The 23,129-nt window shown below is 46.9% G+C and overlaps 1 protein-coding gene across 3 annotated transcripts in view; it reads right to left on the bottom strand.

The window, feature by feature from the left end:
- FHL2 (four and a half LIM domains 2) overlaps positions 1–23,129 on the bottom strand; it is a 104,173-nt gene that overhangs the window by 45,123 nt on the left and 35,921 nt on the right. The window contains exon 1 of one of the 3 annotated variants that reach the window (XM_047781315.1): positions 11,060–11,180. The exons of 1 other annotated variant lie outside the window; for it this stretch is intronic. The gene's annotated coding sequence lies outside the window, so the exon portion shown is untranslated. Of the gene's footprint in view, positions 1–3,247; positions 3,556–11,059; positions 11,181–23,129 lie in introns of those variants that run through there. One more of the 3 variants, XM_047781318.1, reaches the window with a different exon arrangement.

Below are 23,129 nucleotides of genomic sequence, written 5' to 3'. Positions count from 1 at the left end.
GAAAATAGTAAATAAAAACCATGAGTTGGCTCAGAGGGTTGCTATTGCCTCTTGAAGGCAGTAGTCCCCTGATCCCCACTCTATTTCTGTGTCTCTTCTTATTTCTGCGGCACCGCTGACTTTGGGACCTGGGTTGACGAGCAGGCCTCGTCACTGAACACCTAAAACCAACACAACATTGTGCATCAACCATACTCCACTATAAAATAAAAATTAAATTTAAAAAAGGTAAGTTACCCAAGAGAGGCTGTGGCTTGTGAGAAGTGGGTCAAAGTTCCAGGAGTCTCCAGGGTTTGAGGGGCGGGCAGAAAAGAAGCATCAGACAGAGGAGGGACCGGCCGGGGGGGATGGGGGGACCAGGAGAGAGCAGGAGACCCATGACTGAAATATTCCTGAGGATTGTGGCTGGGAGCATTGAAGGGCAGAGCCTCGTGGAAGGCAAAAGATGACAGGTAAGGGAGAATCGAACAAACTATTCAACTTGACGGTGGAATCCGCCATCTGTAAGGAGTCAGGTGGACCCTGCATGGGGAACAAATGCACACAGAACATCTCCTAAGAGCCCAGGGCACATCACCGTGCAGAGCAGCCACCAATGGGAGGAGTCCTGGGAGACAGAAATGGAGGAGGGGGTGGGGGTGTGCGGGGTGGCGGGCGGGGAGAAAACCCTGTTTCCCTACTTCTCCTTTTTTTCCTTTTGAATTTTGATGATCACTGATGATCTACCAAATACAATGAACTAATACATTAAAAGGTGATATATCTTTTCACAGCAAAGACAGTTTAAATAATGTCTTGAAATAATAAAATCCCGTAATGTCTGTAATGATGGAAGGGCAGGGGCCTCACAACAGGCAGTGAAATATTTTGTGACACATTGGCCAGACCAAAAAACTGTGAAAAGCGCATTAGCCTGTGCTGGGAAAATGAGCCCAATGAAAATCTGCTCTCAAAATAAGTCAACAACAACAAAAATAGTAACCAAAGCAAATCCCTTAAAAGCTCAAGAGGTTTAGGCACCTCTGAAGGATTTCTCTGTGGCCTTAACCCCAAATTAAGCAGCAGGGGTCACTGGAAATGAAGGATACAGCACAGGCAGTACAGTCATCAGGATAATGTTTTGTGTAATGGGGATAGGGAAGAACATGAAGGGAACTGAACTCTGTGTGTGGAATCATATTCGGTTGATCTCAAGTTTACTTATTTACTTATTTTTTTGGCCTTTTTGTCTTTTGAGGGCTGCACTCTCGGCATATGGAGGTTCCCCAGCCTAGGGGTCGAATAGGAGCTGTAGCCACTGGCCTATTCCACAGCCACAGCAATACCAGCTCAGAGCCTCGTCTGAGACCTACACCACAGCTTACATCAATGCTGGATCCTTAACCCACTGAGTGAGGCCAGAGATCGAACCTGCGTCCTTGTGGATGCTAGCCAGATTCGTTTCCGCTGAGCCACTATGGGAACTCCTATATTCCGTCTGTTGAGGTTATGTGTTTTTTAGTTGAAATGTATGAAGAAAATGCAGCCTCACAGATATGTTGTTGGAAAGACAGGTGTTTCGTAGCCATTTCAAGTAACTGTCAAGATATATATTTTTTTTTCTTTTTATGGCCGCACCTGTGGCATATGAAGTTCCCAGGCTAGGGGTTGAATTGGAGCTACAACTGCCGGCCTGCACCACAGCCACAGCAATGCAAGATCCAAGCTACATCTGTGACCTGCGCCTCAGCTCACAGCAATGCCCCATCCTTAACCCACTGAGCTTCTTGCTTTTCCTGCTGCTGGAATAGACCTGACTCAGGCAATGATGTCTCTGCCTCCCACCTGATCTTGCCACCCCCCAAGCCCCCACCACAGGAGTGATGATGCCTCTATATTGCGACACAGAACTAGGTGGGCCCTGAGCCCCAGGTGCTGGGGACAGGGTCCAACACAGGCCATGAGGCAGCTTATTGAAGGACTGGAAACTGCAGCTCAACTATCAATTATTCTGTACAACCACTGTGGAAATTAGTAAGGAGGTACCTCAGAAAACTAAATATAGAACTACCATATGACCCAGCAATCTCACTCCTGGGCATCTATCCAGACAAAACTTTCCCTGAAAAAGATACATGCACCCGTATGTTCATTGCAGCACTGTTCACAATAGCTAAGACATGGAAACAACCTATATGTCCATAAACAGATGAATGGAATAAGAAGATGTGGTACATATACACAATGGAATACTACTCAGCCTATAAAAAAAGAACAAAATAATGCCATTTACAGCAACATGAATGGAACTAGACTCTCATACTAAGTGAAGTAAGTCAGAAAGAGAAAGATAATTACTATATGATATCACTTGTATCTGGAATTTAATATATGGCACAAATGAACCTTTCCACAGAAAAGAAATTCATGGACTTGGAGAAAAGACTTGTAGTTGCCAAAGGGGAGGGCAGGGGGAGGGGGATGGACTGGGAATCTGGGGTTAATAGATGCAAACTATTGCATTTGGAATGGATAAGCAATGAGATCCTGCTGTATAGCACTGGGAACTCTATCTAGTCACTTATGATGGAACACGACAGAGGATAATGTGAGAAAAAGAATATATATGTGTATGTGTGACTGGGTCACTTTGCTGTACAGCAGAAAATTGACAGAACACTGTAAACCAGCTACGACAGAAAAAATAAAAATCATTAAAAAAACCTGTCAATTATTCAGAAGCCACTTGAAGAGTTTAAAAGCATATTTCATGAACAGCAATCCTTGACAGATAAGATTATCTGCATTTTGGAGAAGAAGCGACTGCAGTACAGAGAGGAAGTATTTGCTGGAGCCCTGGGATGAACTCGCACATCTCTGCAGGTGAAAGGTGGTTTCTCTTTACCACCTGCTCCTCTGGGCAGAGGGGCGGCTCGGCTTCAGCAGAAGGGCTGCACCATGCCAGCCGGCTCCCCCAGAGCCGATGCAGTGCTGCATGTGTCAAAGTGCCTTCAACTTGCTTTCTGGTCCCATAAGGAAGACAGAAAAGAGAATTCCCTGCCTTCTGAAAGGTGACACGTTCTTAGTTACTGACCACCATTCCCAGCCCCACCCCAAAAAAGTCAATATTCATTTTTGAGATATGAAAGCAACTGCATCTAAGACACCTTAACCAAGAGATAGAGTGCCATAATTCAAGTCAAAAGTCACCAAAATCAGAATGAAAAACACATGGCCAAGCATGGAAATAGCATGTCTATTAAAATACCTTTGCCATTTGCTTTCTCTCTCCTTCCAGACGTCCTGCCTCCGGCCGTTCCCTTCTGCTCTGCCCTGATCCCCCTCCTTCCCCTAGTCGGTGGTCACGAAAGGCAGTCTTTGATGTGGGGGTAACCAGTGAGCACCCCCGAAGCCCTTCTGCCAAATTACAGGAAGAGGCTGGAAACCCAGCAGGGATGCAGAAACCCAGACACAATGCGGAAGAGGCTGGGCCCTCAGGCTGCGGTATTTTTACTTATTTGGGGGCCCAGGAGGGAGGTGAATTAAAGCATGAGCCTCCAAACTTGGGTGCACGTCGTGCTGGGGGGAGATGCTGGGTGGGCAGGGTCCTGGGCTTCTCTGCCAGCTCTGCTCACATGGCACTCTCCCTTGGGTAAATGGCACAGATTGCTGCGTTTGGGTTTTTTCAGTTCCTTTTTCTGTGACGACTTACATTGATAGAGCTGATCAAGTAGGAAAGCATTTCATCATCTCCAGCCTAAAGGATCACACTAAGCCATCTGCAGAGAGAGAGGAGTGTCTGAGAGGTTCAAAGGAGACCTAAGGGTCCGGGAGAAAGGAAGTCTGTACGCATGCTTAGAGAATCGAGTCTCCATGTCTTTTTTTTTTTTTTTTTTTTTTGCTTTTTAGAGCCACACCGGCGCCATATGGAAGTTCCCAGGCTAGGGGTCCCATCGGAGCTGCAGCCGCCAGCCTACACCACAACCATAACAACACAGGATCTGAGCTGCGTCTGTGATCAACACCACAGCTCACAGCAATGCCAGATCCTTAACCCACTGAGCGAGGCCAGGGATTGAACTTGCAACCTCATAGTTCCTAGTCAGATTTGTTTCCGCTGCGCCAGGATGGGAACTCCCTCCATGTCTTTGACAGCAACACGAACACAAATCTTTACATCCCAACCTCTTCCCACAGCCCCACTTGTGGCGCTGGAAATACTTATCTTTTCTATGTGAGCTGCTTTCTGTTCTTTTCTGTTCCATCTTTCCCCCGTTCTAGTCTATTTCATTTTATTCTTTAAAATGTGTGGGTCTCCATCCATTAGATGGGTTTCACAGCTCACCGAGAACTAGGAAGCTGACCACCACTTCGAAAACCTCACGTTTGGGGGGAGATGCAGGCAAAGGAGAACTCAGGGTTCCCTTGTGGAAGGACAGCAGAGAAAAAAGCACCAGATTCAGAAAAATGTCACAGACCTCAGCACTCTCAGCTGTCTACAGCCTGCTGGGAAAAGAAGAACATCTGACTTTACCACGGTGCCCAGGGTGAGGGTCACATCCTAGATGTTCCTTATAAGAAGCTTGACTTCCGGTTTCTTACCTTCCTTGTGAAAGGAACAAAAATGTCTGAACAAACTTCAAGTGTAGTGGATGTTTTTGAAATGAGGTTCCAGTTGTGGCCAGGGGAGCCTGAGACTTGTGTGGGTAATGATTTATGAATGACAGTGGAGAGCTTCTAAGAAGTCAAGTGACGTCTATGACAGTGGCTGGCCAGGGTCTTTGTCTCTCAGGGATCCTCCTTCAGTTCCTACACTGGGTCACTCACGGTTCAGGAATGGGTGACAGCTTAGTGAGCAGGACAGAGTCTCTGCTTTAACGGAAGAAGGGACACAAATCTTGGGGTGGGCACACATGTGAGATACATGCTTGGAGAAAAAGGAAACGAGGGCAAGGAGCTACAGTGGCAGAGAGTGTGACTTTAGATGGGACGTTCGAGCCGGCTCTCAGATGCGAGGGTAGAGGGAGGAAGGTGTGTGTGGTTTTCTTAGGGGAGAGCCTGGCTGACTAGTGGCACCAGTAAGTGCAAAGGCCCTGGGGCAGGCACGGCTGGGAAAGGGCAGGGCAGCTGGAGCAGCCTGGATGGAGCAGGAAAGGAAGATTAGGTCACATTCCAGGGCCTGGAGTGTGGAGGGCTCTGGAGATTAAGTCGCCCTGGATCCTATTTTGATTTGAGAAGGCGCTGGAGACTTTTGGCAGAAGAGCAGTCTGATATAAGCTGGAATATGATATCAAAACTGAAAGAGAGACGTGTGGTTAAATTGAGCTCACGCTGGTCTCCGGAGCTGTCTGGCTGCTCCTGCCTGAGGCAGGCTAAGGTGCGCTGATGCTTCCCAGGAAGCAGTGAAGCACTGCCTGCAAAAGCAGCAACAGCTCAGGGCGGTGCAGATGCAGCCACAGTTAACACCAGATGCAAGCTGCATCTGCGACCTACACCACAGCTCACGGCAACGCCGGATCCTTAACCCACTGAACAAGGCCAGGGATCAAACCTGAGTCCTCATGGTTCCTAGTTGGATTTGTTAACCTCTGAGCCATGACGGGAGCTCCCAGATGTTAGTATTAATTGCCTAATAAAAATTCCCTTCAAAACATTATTATGATCATTAATCATGACTTATGCTGTGTACCACAGGGTAGGGAGTGAGAGTATCAGGCCTGTTTCCAAGCCAGTAGCACAGAAGGAAAAGCACCTGCCACAAGGAAAACTGCTGGCTCCTTCCTGGGTCTTAACCTTCTCAGCCTGATCCAACACCACGGCCCAGGCCAGGGAGGGCTTCCCAGCCAGCTGCTGAGCCAAGGCACCACTGTCTCCCAGGACTGACTAAGGAGGCCAACCCCTTCCTAGGCTTTGAGGAGGGGAGAATGAAACACAACAGTGAAGGGCACACGGAAAGCCTCATGGGCTCACCCCCATGCCCTGAGTTGGCACAGCCTGGGTTTGGATCCCAGCTCCCCTGCTCCTCTGAGCCCCTCACTCCTCAGGGCCTGGGGTCCTCATGTACAAATGAGGAGGCAGAGGCAGTCATCGTAGAGCTGTCGTGTGTGCATGTATGCGCACACATGTGTAGCACGCCCAAGGGGGCTGATCCCCCAGCTCTCGAAGACCAGCCACTGCCCCTCCTCTAACCAGGAGCTCCTTTCAGTTTACATTTGGAACTCAAATTAGTCCCAGCTGAGATCTTTAGAGAGTTTTTTTTTTTTTTCTTTCTGTTTTAACTCTGGGGAGCCAGGACACCTCTGTTTAATCTTTTCTTTCCTTTTTTCTCTTTACAGCTGCACCTGTGGCATATAGAAGTTCCCAGGTTAGGGATCAAATCAGAGCTGAAGTTGAGGCCTACACCACAGCCACGGCAACACCAGATCCTATGTCCAAGCTTGCGGCAACACCAGAGCCTTATCCCACTGAGTGAGGGTCAGGATCAAACCAAATCCTCGGAGAGACAACTTCGGGACCTGCTGAGCCACAGTGGGAACTCTCATTTGCTCTTATAAAAGGTTGCTTTTTAGAAACATTTCAGAGAGAACAAAGAAAACAAAGCAGCCCTGTTCCTAGGTCATCAGGGCTCCCGCCCCCCCCCCACCCACACACAGTGTCTCAGCTTCCCCAGGGCCACGCCCCTCACCTGGTAGGACCACTTGCGTGTTCAGCTCAGCCTTGATCCTGTTCATCCTGGACTATCCAGCCTTTTATAATTCCTCACTTCCTCGGCCTTCACACCACCATCTACACAAGCTCTACCTCGAGTGCTTCCTATTGCAAGTAACATTCCTGCAGAAACACCAGCGTGTTCCTATAACATCTCTGCAGGCTGTTCAGACCGCAGCCTTCAGAGTGTTCTCTTGTTCCAAACTGGAGCCCGCCGGGTCCCAAAGTCCTGGAAGCCAGGCTCTGTCTGTCACCAGAGTGCACCTTCTCTGGCGATAACACTTTTCTAGGCCTGTTTCCTTATCTGAAAATAGGAGTAACAAAAATAACTGCAATAATAATAATAATAACACCCACCTGTAGGGTGGTTGCGCGTTAGGTAAGCTAATTATATGCTTCCCAGATATAGTGATCATTCAATAACTTTTACCTACTGTTTTAAGAGGCTAATCATTCTGATGGGTTATTTACAGTTTTTATAATTGGCAGCAATAATTAGAAAATGCTTTCCATTTGTATGGAATTTTGCCATAAAAACTTTCATGATTAATCTCAGTGTAGAAAATTTAGCAACCTACTTAAAGTGTAGAGAAAATATAAAATTACTAATCTTATCCCTCAAAAATAATAATTTTGTATATTTTGGTATTTTTTTCAGCACTTTTATGTAAGTTAAGAAAATTATAGGAATATAGCTTTGTATTGATTTTTTTAAATTAAAAGTTCTATGCAAACTTTATTTTTGATGATATGCCATACCACAGCTATATCACTATTTAAATTTACTCGACTTTTGAGCAATCTCACTGTTTATCATTTTAGTTATTACATATAATATATTGTCATGGAGTTCTCATCGTGGCTCAGTGGTTAACGAACCCGGCTGGCATCCATGAGAATGCAGGTTCAATCCCTGGCCTCGTTCAGTGGGTTAAGGATCTGGCATTGCCATGAGCTGTGGTATAGGTCGCAGAGATGGCTTGGATCCCAAGTTGCTGTGGCTCTGGCGTGGGCCAGCAGCTACAGCTCCGATTCTACCCCTGGCCTGGGAACCTCCACATGCCACAGGTGTGGCCCTGAAAGACAAAAAAAAATAAAAATAAAAATAAAAAATATTATGTTGTCATATAACCATGTGTGCCTTCATATTATTCATTTATCTTCCCACAAAGACAGGGATCTAGAAAGAAGCAGAATAATCAACACCCTTTATTCTTCTGTGTTCAGGCTTTATTTATTTATTTTTTTTCTCTTATTTTTATTTTTTTGTCTTTTTGCCTTTTCTAGGGCCACACCCGCGGCATATGGAGGTTCCCAGGCTAGGGGTCCATTTGGAGCTCTAGCCGCCAGCCTACACCAGAGCCACAGCAACTCGGGATCCGAGCCGCGTCTGCAACCCACACCACAGCTCACGACAACACTGGATCCCCAACCCACTGAGCAAGGCCAGGGACCGAACCCGCAACCTCATGGTTCCTAGTCGGACTCGTTAACCACTGAGCCATGACGGGAACTCCCTGTGTTTAGGCTTTATAGGCACAGTCCTGAGCCTAGACAAAAAGTGCCCTGGTGGCCCCTGCATATGGCTGGGACTGCTGGCTACCCACCCCTTCGTGCTCATCAGACGGCTCCCAGGCAGAGAGAGAAGTCTCAGTGAGTTCTTCAAAACCAAAAAGAAATGTTTGCACTTTCCCCTTAAAATCTAATTGTGCAATCTTAATAAAACACCTGGAGCACATTTTATGTGTTGTTGGCTTGATAAGGTTTTATTTCACTTTAACTTTTCAGTATTATTTATTTATTTATTTATTGGCCACAGCATGTAGCAGCTTAATGTTGAATCTCAGTTCCCAGACCAGGGATTGAACCTGGGCTGCAGAAGTGAAAGCACTGTATCTTAACCCCTAGACCACCACAGAAGTCCCCTCAGCATTACTTTTTAACTATAACAAAGTATTCTATTAAAATGAATTTTTATTCCTTTTCTATCTAAAATTTATCTTTCAAAAATTTTTTTAAATTTTTTGCTTTTTAGGGGTGCACTGCAGCATGTGGAAGTTGCCAGGCTAGGGGTTGAATTGGAGGCACAGCTGCCAGCCTACACCACAGCCACAGCAACTCAGGATCCAAGATATGTCTGTGACATACAACACAGCTCACGGCAACGCCAGGTCACTGACCCACTGAGGGAGGCCAGGGATCGAACCCACATCCTCATGGATAATAATCGGGCTCATTACCACTGAGCCACAATGGGAACTCCCTTTAATTTCAATTTATACTCCCCATTTTATTATTTTTGGATTCAGCTTACTCTATACAACACAGGGGGAGATTTCTTTCCTCTCTTCTAAAGCTAGCATTAAATTAATGGTTGATCTACAGCAGAAATCAACAGAACATTTTAAATCAACTATGATAAAATTTTTAAATAAAAAATTAAAAAACAAAAAATAAAATAATTTTAAAAATAAATTAATGGTTGATCTTACAACAGGACCTCTTAGAATCAATAAATAGTTAATAAATAATGAAATGCTGAGTTGTTATCTTTGAGTAGTAAGACTACACATGTAGTCTTCTCTCTACTAGTTTGTATTTTCTATGATAAACATATATTTGTATAGTAAGAAAAAAAACAAAAGAGAACATAAACACTATGAATAACTTCACCTCCTTCTTTGTGGTGTTAAAAATAAAACAACAGGCCCCAAATGGAATTGCATATGCTAAGCCCACCTCCCAAAACTGAGGCTTAATTACAGTTCCAGTTCTCCCAGAAATGGAGCCTTAAACCAGTTGATCAGGAATGGCTTGACCAGGACAGTTGGGTCATCTGCCTGATTGACCCCTGTCATCCCCTAAAGGAAAGTAACCTTCCAATAACCAACCCACATTTTTGTCAAGTATGGCTTCCTTGTTAGAGGCTCCCTTCTGCCATTAAAAGTCTTCCACTCTGTCCAGCTCCTCAGAGCTCCTCTCCATCCGCTGGATGGGGCCCTGCTTGATTCATGAATCACTGAATCAAACCAGTAAGATCTTTAACATTTACTCAGTTGAATGTTTTTAATAGTGGGGAGAAGAGAATTTAAAATCACTGTCTTGGCTACCTACTCTTCAATATGAAGTATTTTAGAGACCAGTGGAAGGTGTGTAGGTACCTGTTTTAGAGTTGAGGGTTGCAGAGAGAAGGAGAAGCATGGTTCAGCTCCCCAAATCAGTGGAAGCACTAATAGAATGATGAAAATCTAAAGGTGTAAAATGTCCTTGAAGATAGCGAGATGGGAGTGAGCCGGTGAGAGTACACTTTATGGGAAAATACGCAGCTTGTCACGGAAGTGATTCATTAAGATTTTCTTAATAATATAGAAGGCCTATATGTAATCATTTGAGTCAACTGGTTGACTACTCCATTAAAAACAAACAAACAAAAAAACATTGTTAGGATAGAATGGATCCCAAATGTAATACTTTATTACCGTGCATTTTGTTTTTATAAACCCAGCAACAAAACTAAGAGTCAAAGAACGTTCCTCAAGAAATGAAACAACCATAAACCTAAATAGAGCAAATATATGATAAAGAAGCATTAGCCTATAACACAGGTGTTAATCCACCTGTTGACTTCAGAGTTATTTTTTAAAAACTCATCTGTCAGTTTTTTGTTTTTTTAGATAGAACTTGATAAAATGCCTTGCTTGGAGACTGGCAGGAGGATGACACCTCTTATCACTTGTGTCATTTTATCAGCATTAACATTACCTTGCAGCTGGCTCTAAAGCATTACCCAGTACTGTGTCTTGCGTTATCTCCTGCTCTAGAAATTAGTAAAATATTAATGCATTTCCTTGTTAAAGCACACAACGGTGATCTGCACTCTCGAACCATCAGCTGTTAACAAGTCAGCTTGTATAAACACACTTTCCCAGCAAAACCAGATTCATCACTAGTTTGCCTTTTCCCCCCAGGCTATCCGGAAATTCTGTCAGGGAGAAAAAAGCTCAAGGGCACTGTGGTTTTCCCCCCCTTCCGGTGTTGATTTTTATCATTTTTTTCTTTTTCTTTCCTCTTTAAAAAAAAGCTTTCCGGTGTTTGAAACTCAGAATAAATGCCTGATTCCCACTGAGAGAGGGTAAGAAGAAAAGGGGTTCCCCTGGGTTCTTAACATTCCTATGGGTCCTTGCCATAGCTTCAGGGATCTCGAGAGCTTTGCTGCTGGTGGGAACCAGCTGCCGCAGCCACCTTGGTCCCCTTTGGGGTCTGAGTCCACAGTGCCCGGAGCTCCCTCTCAGGGCTGGAACACTCCCTCCGCACAGTGTGGGTAGGAAGGCTGGCAAGGGAGAGGAAGAGAAAGGAGAAACTGGAGCCTTACCTGGCTGGTTTCAGCCTGACTGGAGGGGACAGTGGCTGCTGAGCCAACCGTCCCAACTTGTAAGCAGCTGCCGGCAAGCTGGGCTATAAATAAGGCAGGTCCAGAGCTCAGGAGATAAGAACCCAGCCCTCGCTCTTGCAAGCCTTTTAAGGTATGCAAATTAAAGGAGCCTCAGCCCCTAGATGGGAAGGGGCTGCCAGCCACCATCTGGCCTGCCTGCCTCAAGGACATCCCGGGCCTGGCACCTATTCCGATGATCCCAAGAGGAGGAGGCAAAGGGAGAGCCGGGGTGCCAGGAAGGGATCTCCCTTTGTCAGACAAGTAGCAGAGCGTCTGAGGGCCGCCCGTCAGGTTGGGGGGTTTGTCACTGAGGCACAGAAGCAGGAGGAAATTTCCCCAGGACACACAGTGGCAGGAGTGGATTTTCAGCAGAACCCCACCCCACCCTGGCTTCAAGAGCATTTGTTTAGGAAGATTCCGGGAAGACAAGGATTGGGCTTAATAAACCCTGGGAACCGGGGAAGTTAGGGGTGGGCGAGTTACAGTCCTCACCCCAGATCCTTGCACCTCAGCCTGAGGCGAGTGTTCCTGGAGCCAAGTCATCTTCTCTAAAGAACACGAACTCTTACCACAGCCTTTTAAAATCATGTGCTGGAAGAGTAGGGAGAAGATTAACTTGAGGGAGCCACAGATCCTGATTCCTCCCTACATTTCTTATTTATTAAATTGCTTCTGAAAGGCGCTTCATCCCAAGACAGCGGTCTGCGTGACCACTGTGATTCCAGGTCTGGGAATTTACTCTGAGAGAGAATCACGGATGTGGGCAGAGAGGCAGCCACGGGGACATTTCCTGCAGCTCTTTTCGTAATTGGAAAAAGCTGGGAACAACCTGAGTAGCTAATAACAGAGGGCTGGTAAGTACGTCCATAAAGGAAATACCCTGCATCCTTTAGAAATGCCGTGGAAGAGTGTTTAATGACACAGAAACTGTATTATGACCATTAGAAGTAAGAAAGCAGGCTGCCTGAATGGGAAGACAGGGTGTTTGTAGTGAGTGACTGCAGACATCAGCCCCCACACACACTCTGAAAGGCTGTGCACCAAATGTGAGCATGAGGCTATGGGTTGATGGAGCTATGGGTGGTATGGTATGGGCTATGAATGGCAGAACCAGGGCTGATTTTATTTTCTTCCTTGGCTCATACACAATCACTAAATGGTTTACAATGATCTTGTATCACTTTTATAATAAGAACTTTCATTCCATTTGAAACCTAAGTCTCTGAAGAGGTCCCCTCAAGACTCAGCAGAAACGAATCTGACCAGCATCCATGAGGACGCAGGTTCGACCCCTGGCCTCGCTCAGTGGGTTAAGGATTTGGCACTGCTGTGAGCTGTGGTGTAGGTCATGGACAAGGCCTGGATCTGGTGCTGCAGCTGTGGTGTAGGCCAGCAGCTATAGCTCCGATTCGACCCCTAGCCTAGTGGATATGGCCCTAAAAAGACAAAAAAAAAAAAAAAAAACCCCACAAAAAACACTAAGTCTCTGAGAATCAGAAGAGAGCTCTCTGTGCCTCTGTTAATGAACCCACATTTATTTTAGGATCACAGGGTTTCTTGGGGTCTCCCCAGTGCCAATACCAATGACATGACATAGCAATGCCAACAGGGTCCCTAAGAGTCCCCAACAAACAAGGTAAGTCAAGAGAAGTGAGAGAAAAAACAAAGCAATAAAACACTGAGAAAGAAGAGTGAGAAGTTAGAGAGTGCATGTAACGGGGTGACAGGACCAACCAGAGCCTCAGCTCAGCCGTGCACATCTCCAGTCGGAGCCTGGCCACTGACACGACATGTCAACATTGTATGGTCTGTCTGTAGGATTTGCATGTTCTGATGACAACTCACTCTTCTTTCTGACCTTAGTATTGACATCCAAGCCTGTGGGGTAGAGCACTTCCCACTGGTTTCCCAGGGTGCCTGGTACAGAGGCACCCAATCTTCCCACTGCTTCTCTTTCAGATGCCGAAACCAGAATGGGCCACCCCTTCTGTGAAAAAGACCTGGTCCAAGGCTCACACCAGGCAGCTTCAAAGCACCTGAGCTGCAGTTACAGCAGGGGGCCTTTAACAAAGCTCATCCCTCTGTCTGAGGCCAAGCAGCCCTCTGGGCTGTTCTTTGCAGCTTTTGGAGCCAAAGCTCCTCCTGGACAGTCCCCCTAAAGCCTACCTAAGGCCAGCCTCCGATCTCAGCGCTCACTCTCACTTGTGGCTGAGGGCCCTGGTGAAAAGGGGCAACTCCAGCTTCAGGCCAGTTCCCCAAACAAAGGAAGACATCAGGGCAGGTATGGGTGGAAGAGCAGCTTCTCCTGGAGGAAGCCAGGCCTGAGGCAAGAAACTAGGGTGCCCACGACACCTCTGCCTCTGTAAGGGGTGGTTTAAGGGCTCTTCCTCAATTCCAGGGGCAGCGCTTGGAAGCATCTGCTGCGACACTCTCCCTTCAGCCATGCTGATTCCGTTCCTGGGACTCGATCCTGGGAGCAGATGGGCTGGGCCTTCTGACACTCACCGACCCCTCCACCAGCAGGCACGCGTGGGCAGCAGCAGGAGGCTGTGGCCCAGGGTTCCAAGGTGTGGCCAGGGCTGGGGGTGCAGGGAGAAGCCCTGAATGTGGGTGGGGCACTGCCTCTCTTCCACGATACACAGAGGAAAGGCTGACCAGAACTTCTTGATCCAGTGTTCAGAAACTCGAAGACCAAACTGAAGATCATCTAGGTTTGGAACAAACATTGATTTTAGCCAGCATCTAAGTATGGGGCCCCCACTGGGAGCCAGAAACTGGTAGGCAGAGCATCGATAGAAGATGGGGACTGACAACCCAGGATTGCCGGGACTTTGTCCCTGGCACCAGCACTGCCGGCATATTGGTTCTCAGGCCTTTTGCCCACAAGGTCATGAAATCTCCTTGTGCGTCCATCTGTACATTTTTTTTTTTTTCCAATAAATAGTCATTGTGCTTCTTCCATGTGTCAAGCACTGGGGTAGGTCCAGGAGTCTCCACCCTGAAAGAGCTCACAGTCCCCCATGTACTGTCATTGCCTGAGCCTCTCGCCTTGAATCTGGGGCATTTTCCCTCCTGGTCACTGTCATTGCCATTTCCTGCTGTGCCCCACTGTTACCTTTCTGTGGCATAGTTGTCACCAGTGCTCCTTGCCCTGGGGTGGGCAGCCTTAATCTTTCTATGGACTTGGCCCTACTGCTCCTGGGACCTCCCACAACTGAGTTTTTTAAGCAGGATGGGCACCTCCCCCAGCTGCCCTAGTCCCTAGGGTCCCAGAGGCCCACCCAGACTGACTGCCCTCCCTGAGTGCACAGGGGCTGAGGTACCTGCCTCGAGCAGGAGGGAGCTAGTTTCTTCTGCCCCAGACAGATTTCCCCTCATTGGATGAGCAGATTCCATGACGGTAGAAGATGAGCTAATCAGGCAGCCAGAGAAGGACCAGCAGGGGGCAGGAGGAGGAGCCCTTATCAATGAGGCCAAAAGCTGCAGAGAACAGTTCCCTGGAGTTGAGACAGGGAGGAGCATCACCTCCTGTACTGAAAGAAGCGAGAAGGAAGGAGAACCCCCTCCTCATGCTGGGACGTCCTTGATGCAGAACCTGCTTGGGGACCAGAGGAGAGAGGTTACCAAGCACACGGCCTGCTGCCTGTCACTCCACAGAGCCAGGAAAGGCCTGGCATTTGCTGCCACAGTGTCCTTGTCTGCTCCATGTGCTATGACAGTTATCTCTCCATAAACATTCCTTCTGCAAATCCCAGAACAATAAACAGGCCAGAACGGCTGCATAAACGTCCAACCATGTGAATACAGCTGCAAACAGCTCTGGAAAGTTTCAGCCTGAAAAACAGCATCACCATTTGTTGGTGTGACAGAATCCAGGCATCTTTTCTCTTGAACTTGGCATAGAAATGTCAAAGCTAACTCGGTGATGACCAGGGTCTCAGGGGCCTGTCAGCCACCACACCTGCAGGCAGAATGCTTGTGCGTGCCCAGGACTGACCTAAGCTTTCCTCACGGAAGGTGCCTGCCTCGGACAGGTCACTCTCCTTCACATGCCAAAAGCATAAAATGCCACACAACAGCAGAAAGCATTATTCCTCAAACTCCTCATACTGAGGACTCCAATAGTTTCTCCCCTAAACCCCTATCAAATCTGCTCTTACAAGCATCATCCCCACCAATTCACACTGTAGATTCTCTGCCTAAGGTCATCCTCTGCTTTTGTTCTCTGGCTTTGGGTTGGGTTTGGCCAGGGGAGGGGACCAGCAGAAAGAAGAAAGGAGAGAGAGGTCAGGTCTTTTGTGCTCCCTGCAGGTGGCCCTATCCTCTAGGGAAGGCCTCTCCAGGCTCTGGTAACAGTTCTTCCTCTGGACACTAAGGGCTGAGGGACCAATGATGCATACAGCGGCTAGTTCCAAGGTCCTGCATTCTCCATGACTGGTTTCCCTAACAGCCCACGTCTTTTGAGAGCATCCCTTTGGTAAAACTCTCCTCCAGGTACCTGGGTCAGGTGTGGCCTCTCTCCTGCCTGGACCCTGACGGATGCAGAAGAAAAAGATCAAGTGTCCTCAGAAGATAGAGAGAACGGGTATCGTGGCCCCCAGCCCTGGCCCCACAGGGCTGTGAGTGACCGGGAGGGTGGGTGTGACCAGGAGATTGCATCTAGGGATGCTATACCCACTGCCTGGGGTTGCACAGGCCTCAGTTGCTGGTGCACTAAACATCAGGAGGGCACCAGTAAAGCCAGGGGGAGAACGTTCTACTGTGTTGGGGGAATGGATGCCCAAGATCCTCACTAAATTGCCATAAGGGGGGCAGTTCCCATTGTGGCTCAGTGGTAACAAACTCGACTAGTATCCATGAGGACACGGGTTGGATCCCTGGTCTCACTCAGTGGGTTGAGGATCCGGCATTGCCGTGAGTTGTGGTGTAGGTCACAGATGCGGCTTGGATCTGCTGGTGTAGACTGGCAGCTACAGCTCCGATTGGACCCCTAGCCTGGGAACTTCCATATGCTGTGGGTATGACTCTTAAAAAAAAAATTCTGTAGGGGAAATAAAACAATATTTCCTGCATAGCCGGGTTTCTAGACCAAGATACATATCTGCTTTAATGACAGCTCCACCTGACACTTACTGAGCTCTTATGATGCATGAAGCACCATAGAACGCACAGCCAGTGCCTGGTGGAGCCAGCCTTGGATCCGCATCCACGAGCTGCCTGGTCATGCTGTTAACAGCACACTTCCTGGGCCCTTCCCTGTAGGGGAGGCTTGAGAAGCAGCTGGGGAAACACCTGGGGTTCTTACTCTGTACTCCCTCCACTCTTTATCTGCCTCTTCTTCTCCTGCCAAAGGAGGGAGATGAGGGGACCTCTGAGTGGCAGGAGACTTGAGAGTCTGAAGCCAAACCCAGCTGGCCTCCAAAAAGTAAGAGGCCTCCGTGAACAAGAGGCCACTGGTTCACAGGTGCGCCCAAGCTCCTGGAAGCTTCCTGCCTTCTTGAGTGCCAGTTGTTGTTCCACAGGGGCTGACATTTGAAGCCAGACTAATGAAAGGATGGAAAAGACAAAGAGAACAGGGTTCTGCAGGTGGGCGCCTTGCTTCCACCTCCACAGGCCAACCCGTCTTCCTGCTCACTCCCAAGTTCATAAAAGCTGAAACTAAAGAGCCTGGAGAAAGAGAGGGAGTCATCTCTCAGCTGCCGTTTCCTGCATCATCATCAGAGAGGCGCACTACATTCCTGTCCAGGCCATTAGCGTGCTTACTGACTCTGCTCTGATTGCCCTTCTGGTAACCACCCCATCTAGATGGACCTTCCTCAGAGCCCCCACTGCAAAGGCCCAACTGTCCAGCTGAGTGTAAGCAAGAGTATTCCCGAATCAGAGTTCTTATGACTCATCCTGCACTTGCAGAATTATTTGAAAATGTCCTAAATGCCCAGATTTATGGATACAAGTTCCAGAGGAAAACCCCAAGGTAAATACATTTTTAAATGTTAATATTTTATTGGGGTAGAACCTACATGATATACAATTGACCATTTCAACCATTTTAAGTGGACAGTCAGTGGCATTAAGTATATTTACATCGCTGTGCAACCATCACCACCATCCACCCCCAGAACTTTTCAAAACGGAAACACTGCACCCCACCCCCGCCCCAGCAACCACCACTCTACCATTTTCATCCCTGTAAGTACCCCATGGAAGTGGAATCATATAGGATTTGTCCCTTTGTGACTGGCTAAAGGAAACAAAATTGTGTTTCCTTAATGCTCTCACATGTCACTTCTGATTCCAAATGTGTCTTTTCTCCCACACCAACCAATTCTCCAGTTGTCTGTGGACACCCAAAGAGTGCCCCGTGACCCACTCCAGCTCTGACACTGTCTGGTTGGACAGTGTCAGATTCCAGGTGAAGGGCTCAGGCCATCAGGCACCACGGCTTCAGATGCCCCCTGCTGAACTCTGACCTGCTCTCTCTGCTCAGAGGGTCCCAAGACCCTCCTCAAGTTTTATACTTTGCTAGAATGGCTCACAGAACTCAAGAAACCTCCCCCCTTTTTTATGTTTTATGTTTACCTGTTTAATGTGAAGGACATAACTCAGAAGCAGCCAGATAGAAGAGAGGCGGGGGGCAAAGTACAAGAGGAGGCCCAGCCCCTCTGTCCACACCCCGCCCTGTGGGTTTGTAGGAAGCTTCCCGCTTCCCCCCACACAACGGACTAAATCATTAGCAGTAGAGATAAGCACCCCCCTCCAGCCCCTCTCTTCTCTGAGGTGAGGAGAGGGATTCAAAGTTCCTACCCTCTAATCACGTGCTTGGTTCCCTTAGCAACCAGCCCCTCAATCCTTAGGGGCTTTTCAAAGGGCCACCTCATTAACATAAATTCAGGTGTGGTTGAAAGAGCGTTGTTATGAATGACAGAATACTCTTTCACCTTCATCCTCTGAAGCTACTTTAGGATCTGGTACAAAATATTACAACAAAAGATGTTCCTTTTGCTATGATCACTTAGGAAATTACAAGAGTTTTAGGTGCTCTGGCCATAAAGCTGGGGACTATATTTATGTGACTGTACATCTCACACTGGCTTCTGTCACCTATAGCACAACGTCTTTGAGGTTTAGCCACGTTACAGCCTGTGTCAGAATTTCCTTCATTTTAGGCTGACTCATATTCCATCATCTGTGTGTATGCATGTATTTATCTTGTTAGAAAGAAACTACAGGCCCCAAGTGGGGTCCCTTTGCCCTCAGCACAGCAACCAAGACTTTAACTACAGTTTCAGCCTCTCCCCAGAACGTGACTGTCAAACAGACAATCTGAAACTTCCTGGCCAGCACTAGTGAGGTCATCTGCAAAATAAGACCTCTGCCCCTCCCCTCAGGGAAGGCCACCAGACATGAAACAGCCCTTTCTTTCTTTCTTTTTTTTTTTTTGCTAACAATTTCCTTGTTCCACCCTCCTTCCACCTTTAAAAACCTTCCTTTTTTTTCCCTCCCAGGGCAAACAGGGAGGGGTCAGGACTGCTGTAGACAGGCTGGTTCCCAGGCTGCCTTCCAGGCAAGTAGAGCTACAGATACGTGAGATAAGGGGCCTGTGAACATCAGATTAATTCACAGGTTGTCAGACTTACCAGCCAGAGATACAGCAGGTGTTCAGCACCAACCCTGCTGAGTGCACAGGCTCTGTGTGGTTTCCGCTGCCCCACTTGTCCCTAGGTCATGGTGAGATGACCAGTAAGCAAATGAGGCTGGTGTTGACAGGGAGGGAAGCCCCCAGCGGATGACAATGCTGGCCCTGCAGGCCTGTGGGGGCCCTGTGGGTTCACACAGCAACAAACAGCAACAAAGCCTGAGCTCTTGGGAAGGGGTTCCCGGAGGAGTAAGTGCTACTTGGTGGAGAGACTTCAGTGAACCCAAAAGCAAGGAGGGGGGGACCATGCACACCCTTGGGTCTTAGAGGGGGTGTTGGTGCAGGGCTGGGGGACATTTACAGAGCTGCTCAGGTAGTTCTATTGAATCCATCTCTACCACCATCCCTTCCATCTGAGAACTGGCCTCAAAGGCATTTAAAACAACTCTCTGGAGAAGAAACTAGAGCACAGAATCCCTCAGGTTCTTTTATCATGACCTGACCTGTCATAGTATTGAGGCAGAATACTAACTCAGGTAGTCAGTGGAGGAGCATGGACTTCAATGTGTTCTTTGATATGGCTATTGATTAACATTTGTGGCTTAAGGGCTCCAAGGAGTAACATCCCCACAGGGCTTGTTTGCTGTTGGGAGTGTACCTGTGCCCAGATGGACATTAATCCCTAGCCCCCTGTGACTCAGGCTATGGGAAGAGAAGGGCAAAGAGACGATGAGACTTAGGGGACATTTCCACCCCTAAGACCCCTGTTGGACAAGGACTGATATAGGTAACTGGGCAAGGCCAGTGGGAGAAAACCACATCTTTCTGGACCCCACGTTGGTACCCCCCATCTTCAAGGGGTAAAAACCCTTATGGGACAATAGAGAGGGGGGCTCTACTCCCCCCCTCCCAGCTGTCCTGGGAGCTGTTTGCTTTCCTTTAATAAAGACTTTTCTTGCTTACTGCCTGTGTGTAGCAAAGTTCATTCTTTGGCTCCGTGAACAAGAACCCGGATTCCGGTAATATCTTTCCGCCATAAGTGTGTTGTTTAAGTCCTATGTTATCCACCAACAATGTACATTAGGAGTTCTGTTCATCTCTTCACTCAATGGTGCCTCAATCACATGTTGATTTGCTTGGCAAGTCCTGCAGTGGCCTCTTCCATGAAAGGCACTGTGCTGCCACGCAGCTCCTCATCACCTTAGAAACCTTCGCTCTGTCATACTAAGGAGACACTTCCATGTGAAATCCATGTTTGGTGATTCATTCCTGACCACCCCACCCAGTTGGCCTTTAATTACCTTGTTTTATCTTTAACCACTCTTCAGCTTTGTGAAATAGAAAACGAAAAGTTTGGATCTCTGACAGATGAAACTGTAGAGGAAAAACAAGAACCACTAGCAGTCTACAGTCCCAGGAGGGCTGACTTTTCAGACGGCATCACTGACTTTAGCTCACGCTCAGCACAGAAGCACAACTCAAGACATGCGGACCCAAGTCAAAGACGTCTTGGAGGCCAGGCCACAGCTGCTGCTGTGATAACGGATGTTTATTTTCCGCACTCCTGTGGAAGTCAGTCCTGGCCCCTAGCTAGTAACCTGAGCCCTGGCGCTGGCCTGGTCGAGTGCTGATGGAGAACTGCAGCCTTGGTGAGAGGGAAAGGTTGACTGTGATCCTCTCGCACTATGAAGAGAATTTAGGAACAGGAGTGGACACTGGCTCAGGAGGCAAAGAGTGGAGCCAGTGTAAGTTACCAAGTGAAACACAGAATCTCTGAATTCAGAAGCTGGATGTCCATCTAATTGTGAGATGCTGGAACACCCAGTGGGCTATTTTTATAATCTTAAGGGAAGACATGAAACATTGAAGTCATAATGGAAAACACTGAATTGAGCCACAAGAAATATAGGCAAAAAAAATACCATATGCAAAGATTAAAAGGTAAACACAAATTGGAGGAAATATTTATAATCTATAGGGCCAAGTACTAATACACCTAAAGCAGTTTGTATAAATTAATGTAGGACAAACAATCCAACAGAAAAGTAGGTCAAGAACATAAAGCTGATAATTTAGCAAGCAACTACAATAAAGAGGTCAATAACCTTATTTAAATGTGCCAACCTCACTAGTAATAAAATAAATGCAAATAAAAACAAAATTGAGATGTCATTTTTTTCTATCAGATTGGTGAAGATTAAAAGTTGACATTACTCAATGTTGATGGCACAAGAATCAAAAGGCAACTCATATGTAACTGTTGGTGGGAGTAAAAATTAGGTCAAATTTCTGGAAGACAGTTTGACAATGTTTATTAAAATTTTAAATGAGGAGTTCCCATTGTGGCTCAGTGGTTAACCAATCTAAGAACCATGAGGTTGCAGGTTCGATCCCTGGCCTTGCTCAGTGGGTTAAGGATCCAGCACTGCCTTGAGCTGTGGTATAGGTTGCAGACGCAGCCCGGATCCCGCGTTGCTGTGGCTATGGCGTAGACCAGCGGCTACAGCTCCAATTTGACCACTAGCCTGGGAACCTCCATGTGCCATGGGTGCGGCCCTAGAAAATACAAAAAGACAAAAAAAAAAAATTTAAATGAACCTGGCCATTCATGTAGAAATTCCATTCTACTTTAAATTCCATGTTCTAAGAAGATGTTTGCTAATCGTGAAAAGATAAAGATGCAAGAATTTTCAACAAAGAGTTACCTCTAGTAGAAAAAATGGGAACCAAAATGCTCATCGACAGTTTTAGTCAAATAAATTACTGTACATCAAAACAATACATCACTGAACATAACTCAATCATAACTCATAACTGAGTAAAACATCTAGAACATATATAAAGTTAAAAAGGCACGTTATTAAACAGCATGTTAAGCAGGGTTCCATCAATGTAAAGTGGGGTGTTATTTGCTGTGTTTTTACACATGTGTTATGGAGAGAGCTGTCCAGAAGTATGTATTGTCAGGGTTGTTTTTTGTTTTTGTTTTTGTTTGCTTTTTAGGGCTGCATGCACAGCATATGGAAGTTCCCAGACTAGGGGTTGAATTAGAGCTACAGCTGTGGGCCTATGTCACAGCCACAGCAACACAGAACCTAAGCTGTTGACTCATGACAACACCGGATCCTTAACCCACTGAGCGAGGCCAGGAATCAAACCTGCAACCTCATGGTTACTAGTTGGATTCGTTTCCACTGCACCACAGTGGGAACTCCCCCCCCCCCCCACCTTTTTTTTTCCAGTGGATTGTTAACATTAGACCCTGGGTTGTTTTCTTTGAGTGGTAGAAAATTGGGAAGTTTTTATTTTATGCTCTACATTTTTCTGAATTATTATTTTTTATAAAGGATATGTATAATTTTTAAATAGAAAAAAGAAATTTCTTTTTTCTTTTTGGTTGGCCATGCCCAGCGTACGTGGAAGTTCCCGGGGCCATGGATCAACCTGACCCAAGACATTGCAGTGACAATGCTGGATCCTTAACCCACTGTGCCATGAGGGAACGCCGAAAAAAGGAACATTATTTTTGATAACATCATACATTTTCATGGAGATTCAGCAGCTGAACTAGAACTCAAACTCCTCTGCTTGGATTCCTTATCTATTCTTCCCCACATTGTCCTGCTGCTGGTCTACTTTTCAGCAATCCAAAGCCTTAGGTACTGCCCCTGAGTTAATTAGTAAGAGGATGAAAAATAGGAAGATTCCCAGATTCGCCCACTGTCAGTGGGTGAAGAATTTCTCCATCCCCTTCTGAACATCACCCTATCAGCGACGACAATAATGACAAGTGTCTGCGATCTAAGAGGACAGAGCACTCCAGTTCAATTCTGTTTTTGTAGAAGCACCAAGATAATAGTTGGAGAGTACACCCATCCTTCTTGACATCTGCCTCACAGAGTTACAATCATACCACAGTTTCCAGTTTGTCCTGAATAATCAATACTTAAGCTACCAGATGCTCACGTTTAAACTGAATATGCATTTGGACTTGTTCACACCTCCAACCTCCAGCATCCTTTGATATTATGCTGCTTTGCTGCTTTCTCAAGCTTATTATAGGCTATACAAAGCAGTATGTTCTCATTCTTGTCCTAACCCCACTCACTTCTACTTTAGGGGAAGCACTTCAGTCCCTGTTCACCAGGAACAGGTTGGTCATCAACCATCGTCTTTTCAAGGCTATTATCCCTCTTGACAAAAATCCTCAGTTGTATTCTGCCTTCATGGGGCCAGCCCCTTGGTTGCCTAACTCCAGTTTCATTGAGTCTTTTTGAATCGTAGCAGCTAGAATTCCTAAAGAACTCATGGTAGTTTGTGCAGAGACGATGTTAGAAGATCTGCACCTTTGAGTGGCTGCCCAACCATAGTGAA

The sequence above is a fragment of the Phacochoerus africanus genome, chromosome 5 (genome assembly GCF_016906955.1).
Source record: "Phacochoerus africanus isolate WHEZ1 chromosome 5, ROS_Pafr_v1, whole genome shotgun sequence".
NCBI lineage: Eukaryota > Metazoa > Chordata > Mammalia > Artiodactyla > Suidae > Phacochoerus > Phacochoerus africanus.
This window is presented reverse-complemented; position numbering and strand designations above follow the sequence as displayed.